The sequence below is a fragment of the Semicossyphus pulcher genome, unplaced genomic scaffold (genome assembly GCF_022749685.1).
Source record: "Semicossyphus pulcher isolate SPU_LCO1_2020_fin unplaced genomic scaffold, fSemPul1.0.p SCAF_8, whole genome shotgun sequence".
Taxonomy (NCBI): Eukaryota; Metazoa; Chordata; class Actinopteri; order Labriformes; family Labridae; genus Semicossyphus; species Semicossyphus pulcher.
Window position 1 is genome coordinate 24,810,330 of NW_027211759.1, and position 18,436 is coordinate 24,828,765.

The 18,436-nt window shown below is 41.5% G+C and overlaps 1 protein-coding gene across 1 annotated transcript in view; it reads right to left on the reverse strand.

Moving 5' to 3' along the window:
- Window positions 1–10,241, reverse strand: part of smpd3 (sphingomyelin phosphodiesterase 3) — a 74,411-nt gene extending 64,170 nt beyond the window's left edge. The window contains exon 1 of the mRNA XM_069686772.1: window positions 10,168–10,241. The gene's annotated coding sequence lies outside the window, so the exon portion shown is untranslated. The remainder of the gene's footprint in view (window positions 1–10,167) is intronic.
- Between the last annotated feature and the right edge of the window lie 8,195 nt (window positions 10,242–18,436).

Genomic DNA, 18,436 nt, shown 5'->3' on the forward strand with positions numbered 1-18,436 from the left:
AGTCCAAATATGTGCTTGTTGGGTTCAGTGGTGATTCTAAAATGCCTGTAGGTGTGAGCGTGAAAGGTTGTCTGTCTCTATGAGTCAGCCCTGTTATTGACTGGCGACCAGTCCAGGGTGTACCCCGCCTCTTGCCCGATGACAGCTCGGATCGGCGGGCCCCCCCCATGACCCTGAACAGGATAAGCGGTGCCCTGCATCACTAAAATTTTACATGGGCTCTTGTAATATCTTAGGACAAAAATGCAACACCCTCCCTCCCTCTATATCAAGATAATGGAAGCCTTTAAGTACAATTCTTTTAAATAAATAACTAAGATCACGAGGATACATATCCAAAAGTAAACACAGTCACACATTAAACATGACCCTCCCAATAACTTTTCATGTAGTTCCTTATATCATCGCATGTATACAATGTCTCACAGCACAACACAACAGTGAACCATTCCATACAAGTCTGGCCTATGACGTTGTTCACTGTCTTGGTGCTGGAAACTGTCAGTAACAGTTAAATGTCAGGAGATTTTCTGTTCTCTTTTCAATCACATTGATCTGTCTTGTATTTCACTCTCGTCTCTGCCAGTGATATTATCAGCACACTTTGGAGATCCTCCACCAGCGATGAGCAGGACTCACTGTTGATTTACGGCGCACACATCTTTCTCTGAGAATGTGGGTAGAGGTTTTGGATGCTGCGGATTTTCTCAGAAATAAATCAGAGATGAAAGCTGTCATGTTTTTAGACATAACACACATTTGTCTTCACTCCTCTGCCACTTTATAAATCACAAGAATATACTATTGAAGAGTAGTTCACGGGGTAACTCCCTTGTAACGCATTGGATAGCTGGAAAGCATGGCAAAGTATTGAATTGGGAAACACACCCAGACACATGCACACACAGCACTAGCAGTGAGCAGGACTGGAAGGACACCGGTTCAACCGACGGTCACAGAAGCTCCTCTGCTCCCCTCTCTGCTCCTCCGTTACATTTATAATCATAACAACACGACCATTTATAATACAGGTCGGACTGTGAGTGTGTGTGTATTGTGCTACGTATGACGCTTAAGATGATTTATTTAATCTCCTCTATGTGTCACAGAGCACAAGTGAGGTTAATGTGTATCCACGATGTTAGTGCGTGTCTGTGCTAAGTCATCGCCCCTGCAGTGGACCGTTGACCTTGGGTGGGTTGTCTTCCTTTTTCTCATTAGAGCCGGTTACTTTAGCTTTAGCTTACTTTCACTGTGATGTTCACATCATTACATGTACGTCTGCTGAGCCCTGTCACTTATATTTCTCTCAAACAGGAGGATTTATAACCAGCAGCTTTAGGGCCCGATCAGACAGAACGCATTTGAGCAGCTGGGGGCGTCTTTTTGTCATTGTTTTCAATGAGAGGGACGCTTTTTGCGCGCTGCTTTTGCGTTGCAGAGCGCCTCATGTTTTTTCCGCTCAGTGCGCCTTGCGTTTTTGAGGAAACGCTCTGAGCACATCGAGTTGAAAAAACTTCCACTCAAAGCAGAAAAGTGCCTGACGTCATTGCTGTTTTTTCTCATTGTCCAATCGGATGAATGTAGAGGCGGGCCTTCTGTCATTTAACAATATAAAGGTTAGGCACTAACAGTTAACTGACAGCTAATGATTCCGTGGTTGCCTTAACAACAGTTAAAAAAAGGCGCAGCGAGCTGGTCTCTTTTTTAATCGTAGGCCTCAACAAAAAAAGGCAGTGCAGCGCGTTTTACAGCTTTCTGTCTGATCAGGCCCTAGGTCAGTGAAAGTAAAAAAAAACTTGCCTCGTTATAATTTCTCTGCAGTGAAAACGTCATTAACTGATCAGGTAACATGAAGGTGAGTATAGTAATGGCTGGAGCGATGTGGTGAGACAGCTTCGGCATTGTCAGCTGAGCAGGTGTCGACCGGCAAAATCAATTAGCTATTTCTCAACAAACAAAGTACCCCATTTCTAATTTATGAACCACCTACTAACCAGATGGATGTTAGAATTCTTACAATAAAAGCACAAATGTTCACAAATAAAGTCAAGCTGCTGAGTTAGCAAACTGCTGAAGCAGTTTGTGGACTTAATTAAAAGTTAACATTATAAACAGCATCATGTCTACATGCACAAAAGAGACAAATGTCACAGGGCTGCTTTTCTGTTTCCTGTTGAATGGACTGCAGCAGGGTCAGGGTCACATCATTCTGGGAACATCAATCATTTTCTTTCAACCAACATTGAATCAAATATAGCAAATGAGCATCCCATGAGAACAAAGCTTTTGGCATTAAAGCTTTTGCGTTTCTTTGAACAATGCAAAACCCGAAAGCTATAGAGTTAAGCAGACATCCACTCAGGCTGCCACGCTGGCAGGTTCATGTGCCAGCATGGCAGCAGGGTGGATGTAGGGAAGGAGTTCGACAGATGGAGGATACAGAGAAGACGGGAGTTTGGCAGAGTGATGGGGTGGAGAGAGAGAGAGAGAGACACACAGAGAGAGATGTAAAGGACGCACGCCCACATGATGGTAGGATGAAACGATGAGGTCCATACATGCCGAGCAGAAATGAGAGAGAGGAGAATGAACAGGGCGGAGGCGCGATGTAAGTAAATGTTGATACATGGTCTGCTCTCTAATCAGCTTTACAAGGTGTAATTAGGGCTGCAGTAGTCACATGCTCTAATCATATAGTCCATCTACATGAATATTTATATACATTCTATATACACTCCCTAATCTTTAGGTCCGTCTCATTAAGTCAGTTAGCCTCTTCTGCTCTGTCCCAAAATGATATACTTACAGAGAGGTGAAACATTTAAGTGAAGGGGTGAGTTCTTCTTCTCTACATCAAAGCACCGCAGATTTACTCATATTTTTCTCATTTTAAAGACACAGCTGCCATTATACGCTAATCATCAGCTAGCTAACGTGGGCAACTTCCAGCTGCCCCAAAGACTCCAATCAAATCAAGAAGTTTGTTCATATTTGTTCTTACACTGTTAGATGTGTTTTATCTGTTAATCTATGCTTCGCTAGTCTGATTTCTGTCCTAGCTAGCTCAAGGCTTCAGTATATGATGCTGTTAGCAGCCCTCTAGCATCATTTCTGCATGCTGTCCTCTAGCTTACTGTTCAGCTGTGCCGTTGAGGTAGTATGATGGATGCAAAAGCCTTCATGGAATGGCTGTCATGGGCGATGGGTCAAAACAGGACTAGGATTCAAATCTGGTTGTGACCAATAGTTGATATTGACTTCTTTTACGTAGGTTATTTTACATACATAGCTACTTAAGTAGTTATTTAAACCTGAACCATGTTCTTATTCCTAAACACGACTTCATCATTTTATTCTCATAGCCAAGACATGAGAATAACTATATAACTGGGTTAGCCTAGCTTAGCATACAGACTGGATGCCAGAGGAATTAGTAGTTTTCGTTGGAGGTTCGTCAAGATATTCTTGACAAAAAAAAATGTTTATCAAATTTTGCCAGTATTTCTGGCAAGAGTTTGACCTGCAAGAATCGGTCAGTGAGCTTAAATTCAGGTTTGGGGCAAGATTGAGCACAGTCACTGTGAGCAGCTGTTGTTAACGCAGAAAATGCTGTAACTCTCCTAAAATCACAAAGTCACTATGGCTAAAGAACAGAGGTAATTTTAATTAAGGAGCTTTAAACCTGCTAGGTGCATTCAAGCTAGCTACTGGCTAATAGCCTAGAGAGTACCTTATATCTCAACAACAGGCTAGGCTAACAACTTCCTCATTTCAGCTCATTACAGTCACGATATTGATCCCCTAATCTCACACAGGTTATATCAGAATGTAACTATTCCCTTAGAGGTGGGATGTTTCTAATCCAGTGCACTTTTGTCAAATTAGGCAAATATATCCTCGCAGTCATCTTTTGGCTCTGCTGCTTCCATGTCCCAGCCCATGAGGAGCTACACAACGACAGCGATAGAGTTGCTTCCCATATTAAAGCTAACTTTACCTCCAGCAGTAGACTCTCCAGATTCTCGTCAGTTGTTAGAGTACTTTTATTGGCAATGAGGCTCAACAAACTGTTCACCATAAAAACAGCATAATGGTGATATAGCCTAAAAGAAATATAACCCTATAATTCACTGTTTTTGTGGAGACGGTGCTGCATTATTTAGAAATTCTATTTATAGAACAAATACAGATTAAATGTCATCTTTTGCGCAGCGACGTGCTGACCAGATGTGGCCTTAAGTAGGCCGTCCTGACAAAACGTAGGGGATCAGGGTGACAATCCTATGAAATAGCTAATCCCAGAAGCATGTCTGCCTGTCTGATCTGCTCTGCCTGGAGCGCACAGACGCCACATCGCCCGTCCATGTGCGCCGTGTTTGGCAGGCGGTGATAAACTGTCCTCTGAGAGCGTGCTACTGGAACATTTGGAACATTTTTTCTTTCATGTTTGAACAGCTACACCTGACTGTAGAAGCATTTTCTGACTCGGCTTAAATGCTCTTCTTGGATTTGAAGTTAAATTAAGGAGAATGATACAACGTTTCTGTGCTGTTGTACGGCAGCTGATCAGTAATTGGCATTCCAGCACTTGCAGTGGTTTCTTCACATATTGTTTGCTTGAGTCCAAGTGTGTGTTTGAGTGTGCATGCCGAGTGTTCTTCTAAACGCCTTAGTTGAATAAGGATCCAGAGCTGTTCTACAGGCGATGTCACACTGGATGATGTTCATGCTGACGCCAAGCTTCACTTGACCATCCAAACCAGACTGACAGCGTTCCCGGTGTCCGCCAATGGGATCTTTTTGCTTGCGAAGGAAGAAATAAAAGTAGGGCTCAATATTGCTTATTAGCTGTCCTCGTGCGACATGGTGCCAATAAAGCTTGTTTTGATAGAGAGCCCATCATGGCAGCCACATTTCACACCCTGTTTGTCTCTTCATGGTTTGATATTAAAAGCATAGACCCACAGGTATCACACATCTTTAAAGGTTAGTGACTGATTCAAAAGACAGCAGGGCTCCACTCAGCTGTCCACAACAACTCTCTCATCTCTGCTGTCGACCTCTCTGTGTCTCACAGGGTAACAATACGGGGACAGATATGGATTTTTGCTTTGAAATGAGATTTGAAAAACAGTATTTTCTCAAGTGATTACATTGGAACAGGATTCTAGTCTTATTAAATCACATTAAAATAATGTGTGGTAAGAAGAGACTTTGATGAGCAACAGCAGCCCCCGAGGGAGGTTCAAAGGCGCCGCCAACGGTCAAATGTTTAAATTTTAATGAAATGCAATTCGCTACATATTCAGCCTGTTCCCACTTCCACCTTTCATCTAGGGCAGCTTGATCAATGGCATAAGAACAATGGGAAAGTCCACTTGGGTTGGTGGTCAGGGCCAGTTGGATAGGCAAACAAACATGGGACTAGTTTTCCAAAAGACCAGAGTTACATTATTCAGTAAAACCAATAGTCCAAGTTTCATTTAAGAGATGAACTCATGAAATGTAAATTAGTTACATAACTTATGTACATAAGTCAGATCAAACACATTGTGTTAGTTACCTAATGTTTGTTTGTAATGTAAGTTAATTACGCCAAATATGGTAAATAGACTGCACTTATAGTAGGCCTTTACACTACTGCACTACATTCACCCTTTCACACACACATTCATAGACTGATGGTGGAGGCTTCCATACAAGATGTGGAGCAATTTGAGGTTCAGTATTTTGTCCATGGACGCTCTGACATGTTGACTGCTGGAGAGGGGGGATCGAAAATATAGCCAATGGTTCAAATAGTAACCAACCTGCTCGACCTCAGAGCCACAGCCGCCCTGTGGTACCTGAGTTATGTTACTCAAGTTAACGCCATTACTAACATAATGATGTGATTTAAAAAGTCACCATGAGTCAAGATGAGACTGAACATTTCACACGGCTGTAATTTTTCTCCACATCGTTCTAAACAGTGAGATGAGAAAGCTGTTCTAAAGAAGTGGCTGCACTTTGACAGTGAAGATTGTCAGTGTATTGCAAAACCCTACAGTGAGCATTTTCATGAAGATATAAGAAGGTAGCAAATTTTCAGGTCAAGTATCGTAAAAAATAATAGAATAAGTAAATGAGGAAAGTATTTTGTGAAAATTTGATAGCTGCTTCCTTTTTATACCATTTGGAATCACTATGTTCTCTCAGATTTAGTGCTAAAGTAGGGGGTTGATGTTGGCAATAAATCATCTATCTGAAATAAAAATATAGAGATACGAGGCCAGTTTATGGATGAACATCCATCATGCTGAAGCGTCTTTTAAACAAAAAAAGGGCTGTGAAGAGGAACAGGGTGATGGCTCATTAGGGAATGAATACAACAAGAGGAACCAGGTTGTTATCCCATCACAAACCGCATCAACACCCTCTGAGATGATTGATTACAATAAACAAACTTGGCTTGAAATATAGCAATGATAACAGCATTAACCACAGTCCCTCCATCCTATCCTGCACTGTACACTGTTAAGTATTAACGAGTATTACTGATGTTTCTCCGACAGCATTCAGGTAGAGAAACCAGATCCTGCACTATCAGGTGTCGCTGGAGTCTGGGACCTGTAGGTGAGCCCCACCCAACCCCCCACCTGCTGCCCTATCGGCCTGCCAGCTCCACTCAGCCACCTGCCTGCTCTGTCATGAGCAGTAACCCAGTCTGCTGGATGCCCAGAGGCCTGTTTAGAACGTGTGGATAGTGAGGAGGGCTGGGGGTTGACCTTTTTTTTTTTCAACCACAGAAAGGCCATGGGATGTGGGGGGTCCATGAAAGGGCCTTCAGTTCAAATGAAATTCAACAGCAATTCCCTTCTGTGATTTTAAAAGGACAGCACGAACCAAGAGCACATGAATCCATCCATCAATCAATACCCGGCGCCTATCACACAGAATAATGCTCTGTGCCTGAATTAAAATGTTTGCTCGCCTCAGGGTCTCTCTGAGACATTGAGCATGAACTCTCTCATCATGCACTGAGTTTAATAAAGACATCAGGCCTTTTATTTGCTAAATTACACTTCTAAAAAGCTCATACTTGAGAAACCACGCTCAAACACTCACATTCACTTTTAATTTGAAGTAATCCAACAGAAGGTGATGATTAAACCAATCAAGCCGGCAAATGAGGAGACGTCATGCAAGCCAAGGTTACTCTCAAGATTATGTTTGAAGATGTTGACATATTGTGACGCCTTCTGCCTCTTTTGGCACGTTGGTCTAAAGCCAAGAACATTATTGAATAAATCCCAGAATCAAAGGCAAACGTGATGTATTGTGCACAGGATTACTCTAATACAGAGATGATCGGGTGAATGTGAGAAGAGTTTGGCTCCAGGCCCAGATCCAAACCCACGGGGAGACGAACTAAACTAAATATAAAGAAAAACTCACGGCACTAACTCCATCCGACTAAATTTAGATCCTCTCTGAACGATCAAAACGTATATCATGGACTTTTGCAGCCCTGTCAAGATGTCAGCAATGTCACCTTTCACATATCTGCCTGTGTGCTAAAATGTCAAGATGTGTTCACGTCAGAGAGCAGAGCGAGCTCAAGCTGCAGCCTGCGAGCACCCAGATGGCCTGCCTGCATTTCCTGGAAACTGAAGTTGAAAAGACTTGGTAAACAATGTTTAGTTTGACAGACAGTGGACTCGTCAGTCCCAGGAACACAACTACAATGTTCTCCATGAATAATAAAAATATAATACAGAAGGCATAGTTAGGAAAAGCTAGTTTGTAGATAGTCGCAATATCAGGAAGCAGAAGTAAGGGCTTTTTACATCCGATGCTAATCAATCAATGAATCCACCCAACATCAATCCACCATGAGCAAACACTTGAACAACATCCTTTTACAGGCAGAAACCTCAAGCAGAACCAGACTCATGGTGAACAGCCATCTGCCTCAACCGGCTGAGCCCCCCACTCTCTTCTCCAAATCTGTCCTGTCTATCTTCAGCTGCCAGTAAAAGTAAAAATGGAAGAAAAAAAAAAAAATGGAGCAATGGAGGAGCGGCTGCATAGCACAAAGTTAACTTCAAGTTAACTGTGTTGGTCATTACAGGATTTTTACCGCAGAGGTCTCCTGCTCTCCAAAAACAGACACTGACTTTAAGCAGTCATGTTAATGAACACCTTGTCTTTCCAGCGAGGCTTTGGGGTCTGAGAACTGAGCTGTCACTAACTTAAGCTCGCTAGCTGACTTAAATCCTTCCTCCTAATTAAACGTTTAAAGGCGTCTGTGACACGATTTGGAACACTAAGGAAGTTGTCAGCTTGAAATGCTTGAAAAATTAAAAGTAGCGCAAAGGACCAGGTAGGCTAAAAGAGGAGTTTAGTTTAGCGCTGATCTGAAAAGGAAACAGGTTGTCGAAACAAAATCAGATTAGACTGAGGAACTCCACTGAGTCGGGTATAACCCTACAAGTCACAGTGACGTAATCAGGGTTACCTCAAAAACTTGGGTATAAATGAAGCAGACATTCAGCAGACACGGAGGGTCCAACGATGGGTGCTGTTGAGTTGCATTATGGGAAATGGGATGTAGTTTTTTGGAGTCTGAGCACTGTACATCATTACCTCATGTGTTCAGAACAGTGCAAAATCAAAGAGACAATAAAACTGATTGCCAGTTGCTTCCATGTTATTGTATGTGTCCTGTGTGTGTGTAAATGACGGAAAGAGACAGCACATGATTGACTCCTTTTCTTTTCATCCGCCAAAGCAATACAAATGAGACAAGAAAGAGAGGTGAGAGGAGGAGACAAAAAGAGGAGTAAATTAGAGGAAGGAAAGGACAAGAGAGTGTAGGGGAGAAACGAGGAGGAAACGAGGAAGAAAAGAGGAGTGAAGGGGAGGAAGCGGTGGTGGGAAGATGAGGGAACAAGAAGAGGAGACAAATAAGGAAAAGGGAGAAGAGAACAGAAGAGCAAAGTGAAGATGAGAGAAAGAAACAAGCAAGGAGAGGAGGGGAGAAGAGAGAAGGAAACCAGGAGAGGAAACAAATGACGAAAAAAGAAGAAAAGAAAGGGGAGGAGAAAAGATGAAGGAGGAGGACAAGAGAGGAAATGAGACGAGAGGAGGAGGAACAAGAAGGGGAAACAAATAAGCAGAAGACAGAAGAAAGGGAAAATAGATGAGAAAAGATGAGGGGAAATTATGAAACTAAGAAAAGAGCAGGGAGGGGAGAGGAAGGAACAAGATGAGGAAGCAAAAAAGGAAATAAGAGAAGAAAGGAAAGGAGAAATAGGAGGACAGAGGAAAGAGCAAGGAGAGAGGAAAACAAGAAGAGGTAAAAAAAAAAATAAGAAAAGGGAAGATAGGCAGGAAGAAAAAAGGAGGGATAGAGCAAGGAGAGCTTAGAAGAACAGAAGAAAGGGGGAAACATGATGAGGAAAAAAAAGGAAAAGATAGAAGAAACTAGAGAGAGGAGAGGAGAGGAGAGGAGAGGAGAGGAGAGGAGAGGAGAGGAGAGGCCAGCCGGGCCACACCTAAATGTACACTGGAATAAAAAAAAAAAAGCAGCACCTCCCAACAGACTCACAGGCTCCTGTACTTTCTCACACGAGCTGTGAGGCTAAATGAAGAAACACTGTAGTGTCTGACTAACTGGCCAGTCCCAGTATGTCTCCTGTTGTAAACCAGTAAAACCACAGAGCCACCACAGTGGGTCAGCAAACTGGAAACACAGAGACTGTACAGAAGTGAGGATACAGTCAGAGTCTATGGAGGAGAGGGGGGTTCCTGGAATGAGCCGTGCCACACAGAGGCAGAGAGGTGAGTATTGATGGGCTTAACATTTTCTATTCAGTTGCATTGAGTTGGTTTTTGTATGAGAGAGCGAGACGGAGAGAGAGAGAGAAAGAGAGAGGGAGAGCATCTCATGCAAATATGAGTCAAATGTTTTACCTCAGGCGGGCTCAGGGTAAGATTGAGGCGCGGCTGGAGCACTTGCCTCAGTGGACGCACACGGGCTATGTGATAATTTCACACAGGATATATCTGTACTACAGCTCACTTTATTTATTTATTAGCGTTTCTATCCCAGTAAAGATGTAAAGTACCCATTCCCATCCGACACATCACACCGAGAAATAGGCAGAAGAGGCGACTTACTTGTTTGAAATCTCTCCCACATGGGCTTCAGACGATGTGTAAACGCTGCTGATGGTTCTGTATTCTTCTTCTTCTTCTGTATCTTCCCGTATTGAGCGCTAATTAACGATCTCAGAGGCGGTGAAATCCAGCGTCCACGGACCAGCTGATGGCCGCGAAACAACCGAGCGAGCGAGCGAGGGAGCGCGCGAGCGACTGTCTGGCCGACTGAACGGAGAGGAGAGGCGAGGAGAGTTGTCTCTTCAGCACCACACCACTTTGAACAGCTCCCGGTGACGTCACTGCCAGGCTACGACGCCACGCCCACTTCCCCTGGTGACCGCCTCGGGGAAGAGGGAGACTCGGAGAGAGAGAACAAACAATGCTGGAGTGATGTGTATTATTGGGCTACAATTAAATTGACATTTTCCCAGTTGAGGATCAATAAAGCACAGGTTTCTAACTATAATTGTCCTTTAGCCCATTAAAACATCTTGGAAGCATCGTTGGTTATAACAGGCTTCTGGTTTGGCTTTGTTATAACACACAACTGGCACCAATCCTGCTTTTCTATATCTCTGTTTTACATTAAGTGCAGGTTTTCAAAGTATACTGAAAAAGCAATAACCTGGATATGCTACCTGGAAAAAAAGAAGTAATATGGTATGTTAACACCTTATCCAGGTTTCTGAACAACCTTGTTGGTACAAAACATAGCGACTGAGATAGTGAGAAATATAAACACAACTGCACACAGATGATCAGAGACATGCTATAATGATCATGTACACTGGCTAACCCACTTCTCATGTTCAGTGTAAACACCATGTCCCCAAAAATTAAAACAAGGATAAGGCTCAAAGCTGGGACACGAGGAGCATGTAAACACAATCATTGTGTTTGGATCATCAGGGAAATGTAGTTTCTTTGAAGCCTAAAAATAAATCTCAATGGTCACAACCAATATAAAAAATGGCAAATTATTATTTTGTAATATGAGCATCAGTACAAAAATACAACATGTAAACACATGTTAGCAAGAATGCTAATTTACAACGGGTGACAAATAGTGAAACATAAGAGCAACATGTCAATTTAAAAGTGATAATAGTCCTTATTAGCGTTAAGCCTTTGTTTCAGGTGGTTCTTAGAAGAATGTTTGCATATACTGTAGTAGGCTACTCCTACAGTTTGAACAGTTTGTCCATGTGGCACTCACTCGAGTGGTGGCCCTGGTCCCAAAATCACTGTCAGCTCACTCTTTAATAAATAATTCTAAGTGGTGGGGCAAGCCCATGAGGAGCTTTAAACGTCATATATGATCAACATATCTGATTCTTGCTGAGCCCCGGAGTGGCCACAGAGAGAACAGATATGTATATTAATGCACATTTTACTACACTAAGCACTCAAAATGAAGTCGCGCTCACACGACATACAATTCTTACAAATATCTTGAGTGATTCATGGCCAGTAATTCTTAGGCACATTGTACAATTTGTTAAAACACATAAAACTTTTGAAACCTCACAGCTAAAGTTACAATATTGCATCAACCCAAACTTGGTGTAATCTTACAATTAAAAGACATAACTGAGCTACAGATTGACCACGTTATATATCATAATGTTCTCCTTTATACGCTCTGAAGTCATATATTGTTATTGCTATTCATTGGTGAAGAAGGGTTCAGGGAAATGTGTTATCCACACCCACCCGACCTGCTATGAAAACCATTATGCACCACTCCTTATTCAACCATCTGAGCGAAACCTGACCTGCAAACCGCCAGTAGCACAATAGTCAGGACTGAGCGCAGAGGCTACAATGTTACAATTTCAATTTCATTAAGCGCGCTTTTGTCCAAACCAACGTATATCTGAGATTTAATGCAACACAAGCAACGATCAAGACGGGAAGGAACAAAGTCAGTAAGGGCCAACAAACAGCTTCAAGTGCGGCCGGATACACGTGCCAACAGGCAGTGCACATTGTTATATTAATCAACATCACTTCCATGTAACTTTTCTATGTTTCCCATTCAAACCCAACAGCATTTTGAGCGGTTTATGTTGTTAAAATTTGCCTCAGTTTGTGAACCAACAGTTCTTTCCTTAGAAACCTGTTTTTATTAGCATTGGAGGAAGAAAGAATCACAAAATCAGCTAAATGAATGAACCTGTCAAGCATAAAGAGTCAATTCACCAAATTTGCTAAACAGGAGTATTTACACAGCAGTTCCTCTCAGTTCCACACAAGGCCCATGAATCACTCAGAGCTACAGGGACGCTGAGACAATCTCAAGGAGCTTTTGACTATAACGTGGTCCTTATCATTTCATTAAATTGGCTTAATTGCCACGGGACTGTGATGTCCAAAGTTAAGGCAAGGGAGAACTTTTTACATTTTGTTAGTTTAAATACCAAAACAGCACAAAAACATGGTGTAATACAAATATGAGCAGACTTTCCTATTTGTGATTGTCTCATCAGAAGGCCTTTAATAAAACTGTTGTTTGGGATGATTGTATGTTTGAGTGAGTCTAAATTTGATCAAACAATACATTCCAGGAATAAGATGTCTGTCATCAGTCATGGTTCCTCTTTGGTTTTAAGTCTAGATATTTAGATGCAGTCAGAGCTTCATGTTACAGTAAATCCCTTCCTGTATAAGGTTATAACTGTCTAAGTGAAATCCTACACAGTTACAAAGTGATGTTGACTCATCTAAGTGATGTATCAAATCTTAAGACAGACACTTCAACAGAAGCATCGCCCCCTCAGAGAGTGAATATATCATTTTCTGTGGGCAAAATAGCTGTTTTTGACTAACATATGTCAGGGATGGATAAACATCTTGTCAGTCATGAGCTGCTGCTCCACTTTGCGCCTCATATGTTTATTTATGTGAGTGTATTTGGAGAGTTTGGAAAACAGTGTGTGAGCCTCACACAGGCATTTTGGGGAGCTGAGTGGTCCTAGGACTGGATCTTATATAGCCCCTATTTACCACTCTAAAGTAAATTCATGAACAGCCATATCCACAGTTATTTTCTTGGCTCCATGCCCCAGTGAGCAGCTTTCAGAGAGATGAACGAAATGATGTATGTAAGCATCTACACCGATGTATCTTGAATGTAGATGACTATTAAATCAGTGGACCTAGATAACCTCCATGTAGCTACACATACACCTGTGATTCTGTGTGTCAAGAGGAGGAGCGAAAGAATCATTTTAATTCACACAAACTGGAGTGTGCAATAAAACCTTTATGATGCATAAGATCTTCATTAATGGTGATATATCTTTTGGTGTTCTGAGAAATCAGACAGAAGACCAGTTGAAAGCTCTCCTTTAAAGATAATACCAGAGGATCAAGTTTTGTCTTTCATTTGCTTCAGCATTGTCTCCATCACTGTGAACTGAAACTTGATTTCCATATTCAATTAGGCCGTTTGTATTGTGTAACAATAAAGTGCCTTTGAGTTTTGCTGCGGGGAGAAGAATGCAGACGAGGACGGCAGGCAAGCAGACAAAGATTATCTATAAATGACTTTTCACAGACACCAGACACAAAGTGCTGCGCAGTCAAATGAAAGAAATGAAATAAAAATGAATAATTAAAACACCAGTTAATATATAAAGGGGCAACAGACACAAGTTAAATCATTAAAGAATTTAGTACTGTGGGTGTGCAGAAGCCTGGCCATGTAGAGCCCTAAATAAACACCAAACTTTCATTGCTAAAAATAACAGGAAGACATTAGAGAGACACAAAAATATGTGTTAAATGTGACCATCTGTTGGACCCTGTTTGAAGCCTGTGAGCATTTCTGACGGTTTGTATTCAATGTAACGATATTCATTATTATTAAGGCAAGTAAAAAGAGTGTTATAATAGTCCAAACATGAAGAGATATGAACACAACAAAAACAACATGGGTCAAATATCACACGAAGAAGACAGCACTGAGAGGACGAGGGGAAGGAACAAAGGTTCTGCCTGATGGCTGAGTGGGTTATCAGGAGGCAAATAAAGCGATAGAATAAGGAGGGAGGGGGATTTATAAGAAGCTTATTTTTCTGTGTTTGGTCCCCCCCCTCCAGTAGCAGTAAGGATGCAGCCTCCTACACCTTGTCAGGCTTCACTTGATGATCCCACAGGTGCTCTCACTGTAGCGTAGGGCTACACCTCAGATAGCGCCAATTATTGTTGTGTCATATTTGAGCTTATTGTACAAAACATGTACTTAAGAATAGTAAACCTTTTACAAATTATAACTCTGATTTAAAGAGTGATTCACTGAATAAGCTTGGGGACACTTCAAAGCCAAATAATCAAGGATTTTGTCTTTTTTATTCCACGCATTTTTCTTTGCCAAAACCTGGAGCCTTTATTATCAACCATCAAACACTGACTACAGTCATATCGCTTCTGAGCTTCAAGACTCAGCTCCCTTTGGAGTCAGAAAAAAACTTTTCACTGTAAAGAAAAAAATTATGGAGTATAGCCATGTTGCACACGTTGATTCATGTGTCAAATATGCTTAATGTTTACAGAAAGGATTCAGGGAGGTCTGATTTGTCACAGTGGCTTAAAATGACCCTCACTCATCTGGACAGGCAGGGAGGGGACTATGTCAGACTTCTGTTCATGGATTTTTTTTCAGCTTTCAACACCATATAGTCCCGCCCAAACACGTTCCTGTGTGCTTGGATCCTGGACCTTCTGTCCAATAGATCTCAAGTGGTCCGAGTGGGAGACAGATCTCCAGCCCCTGCACACTCAACACCGGCACTCCACAGGGCTGTGTCCTCAGCCACCTGCTCTTCAGCCTGTACACGTATGATGTGTGGCCACGAACAACTCCAACATCATCATGAAATTAACGTATGATACGGTGGTGGTGTGAAGTGTTGCCAGGCCAACAACCTGCTCCTAAATGTCAGCAAAACTGAGGAGGTACCTGGGGGAACACATCTCTGAAGACCTTTCATGGACCATCCACATTGACAGTCAGGTTAAGAAAGCAAGTCAGCATCTCTATCACCTCCGACAGCTTAGGAAATCCAGAGTCTCTCTGAAGTTCATGCAGGCTTTTTATTATGAAGTGGCGGAGAGTGTACTAACTGGGAACATCACCCGGTCGTGCGGGAATAGCACTGGGCGTGACTGAGGAGCCCTGCAAAAGGGTGCTGAAGTCAGCAGAGCGTATCATGGGTACTACACTCCCCAACCTCCAAGACATCTTCACAAGGAGGAGCATGGCCCGGGCAAACAGGATCATGATGGATCCCCACCACCCCAGCAATCGACTGTTTTAGGCTACACTCGAACAGGAAAACGCCTACGCCACATCAAGGCGAACACAGAGAGATTCAGGATGAGCAGCTTTCCTCGTGCTGTCAGGACTGTGAACTCTGCCCTTCCCATGTCAAACACCTCATAAACAATACACTGGAATTGTGACTTAAGATACACGATGCACACATGCATAAACACTGCACATTTCACTTTGACATGTTCACTTTATTTTTTATATTCTTACTGTGTTTATTTGTCTTAGATACTTTTTTGAATGATGTAAGGTATGACACAAACATGTTCACATGTTAACTGATGTTTGTCAGAGATGCTAACAAAACAAAGTTCGCCTAATTTGATGGAAATTCAACAATGTAATGTTAGGTATAGGGATCGATTTGATATTACAGACCTGTAAACCTTTTCATTAAAAATCTTCACAGATGCTCATCAAAGATGCTCTTGATATATGAAAAGATCACAAAAAGTCTCTAAGTGGTAAAAATGTTTTATCTTATATAAGTCAGCTCGAGGATTCAAGGAGGTTTATTGTTGTTATTAAGTAAGTAAGTAAGTAAGTACATGAAAAGGAACAAACAATAAATAAAAACTTTACTTTAAATAAATAAGGAGTTAGCATATTAGTGAGGGGAGAACACTGAATCAAGTTAACATTAGCAGCATTATAAAAAAGAGGTAGCAGCAGAAATTCCTGTGACAGTGAAATGTACAAAATTTCAGTAATAACATCAACTAGCTAGTAGCTTTACTCATATTCACTCAGGATTCATTTCTCATCCGCTGTGGATAATGACAGTGGCTGGTCTTCTTGAGGCGGAGTAGTCTTGACAGCCCACTCTTTTCTGAGGGGATCAAAGCCAGCATAAATTTAGTTAAGCTCATCTGTCATTGTGGCATCACACATGATGGGGGCACTCATGTAGCCTGGGATGGTCTGGTTTGATGGATTGATGTGGTCCTCTGGGTGGTGGCAACGCTACACTCAATCTGTGTACTATAAAGGAGTCCTTTAGAGCTGCTGTGTCATCTGACCACACTTTTTCTGATGTTTAAAAAAAAAAAAAAAAAAATGTAATTGTTTTAATTGTTTTAGTGAAGGAATTTGTGCCAAATAGTGCCTCAGTAATAAATTCTCAACCAAGCAAGTGCTGAGATTTGTGGCAAGAACACTTTAAAAGCCACAAATCTCATCACCATAAGAAGTTACACAGAAATTAATGTGTTGGAAATGTTGCCAATAAGCTAAAACTGTTGTTTGCAAGTCATTAGCAATAAATGTAACATTTAGTATAACTTCTTTTCTATAACCTATCAACAGAAATGAGCAAATGTCCTCACATTAACTTGCTCTTAACTTGAATGACGATGAACTCAGAGTGGACTGTCCTTGGATCATTACTTTGACCAGGCAGCAGATCACCTGAACGAAGTGAGGATTTATAGGTTACAGAGGAGAAGCGGAGGCCTTGGGAGTCCGTCGCTGTGAGATATTTGAGCTGCGGCCCCGCGAGTTACCTCCAGAGTCCTCAGCAACGCAGCAGACTGAATTGTGGGAGATTAGAGAAGGTGGAGAGAAAAAGGATGAGAGCTTTTACAATGAATTGGGACAAGAGGGATTGTGGGGGCTTACATCTCGGTGGTTGGCTGATCTGTGAGTCAGATAGTGTCTAAGGTGATTTGCCATGCAGTATGTGAGCAGCAGCTGGCTTCAGTGAATGGCTGAGGGGATAATCCTTTACTGCAGAGTCTACTTAGTCAATGAAGATCCGGTGGATTCTCAAAACTCGGAATTATGAAATAATTAATTTAAGTACAGGTGAGGTAAACATCTTCAAACACTATGTTGAAGAAAAGTTTAGTTGCATCAACTCACTAGAATTTTACAAAAGTGAAAACTGCAGATGATACACATTTGTGCAAAGTAATTTTTGATTGATACATGTTCTTCTAAAAGCTGAAATGAGATTAGATATAGATTATATGGAAGAATCCAGACTTCTGATGACTTTAAAGTTTGAGTTAGAGTTTTATGGTTCACATACAACAAATTGTAACAAAAAATGTTTTAGGGAAACATAATGGCAACAATATGATGTTATTATTAATTAACGTAACTGACAAGTTGCAAATAAGTTGATATTGAATGTATTAGTTTAATGTTACTGACGCTGTATTTCATATGTTTGCTTCCCAAAATGGGCAATGTAGTGACTTTAGCATTAATCGACCTGTTGACTTCTACTGTTACAATCACTATTATCAGCCTTTTTCATTACTATGCTGTTCGTGCTAATCTTTACACTTGTCTAAGTATGTATTTTTCTGTTGTTGTTGATGTAGCAAGGCCATATGTTTTTGTTTCTCTCTTTGCCTGTCTCTATCCCTCTATCTCCCTCTATCCCACTTTTCAGCCCGTCCAGTCGAGGCAGATGGCTGTTCTGAGCCTGGTTCTACTCGAGGTTTCAGTTTTTCCTTGCCAATGTGCTGATTGTTGCAAAGTGCTACTCATGGTGATTCATGTTGGGCCTCTCTTTACGTGCAGTCTAGACCTGCTCCTTCTGTAAAGCGACTTGAGATAACTTTGATTATGATCTGGCGCTATACAAATGCAATTTTACTGATTGATTAGTCATGTAATATTTTATGGCCATGTTAATGTCACTTGGGACATTAAATTTATATTACAATCTAGACAGAATGATGATCTTTTCCAAACAAATTAGAAAGTTTTGTTGCCTAAACTTAACCATGATCACACACACACACACACACACACACACACACACACTAAAGTGTGAACTCTGTTGGGACAGTCCAGTCCTAATGCTGCGGCACCTCTTTGTGAATCCAGCATGGTACATTACCATAGTGTGTCGATAATCCAGGCCTGTGATTACTTTATCACATCAGCATTAGGAGAGCAGGAAATTAAAAAACTATTTATTTTACAGAGACAGAGTTGCAA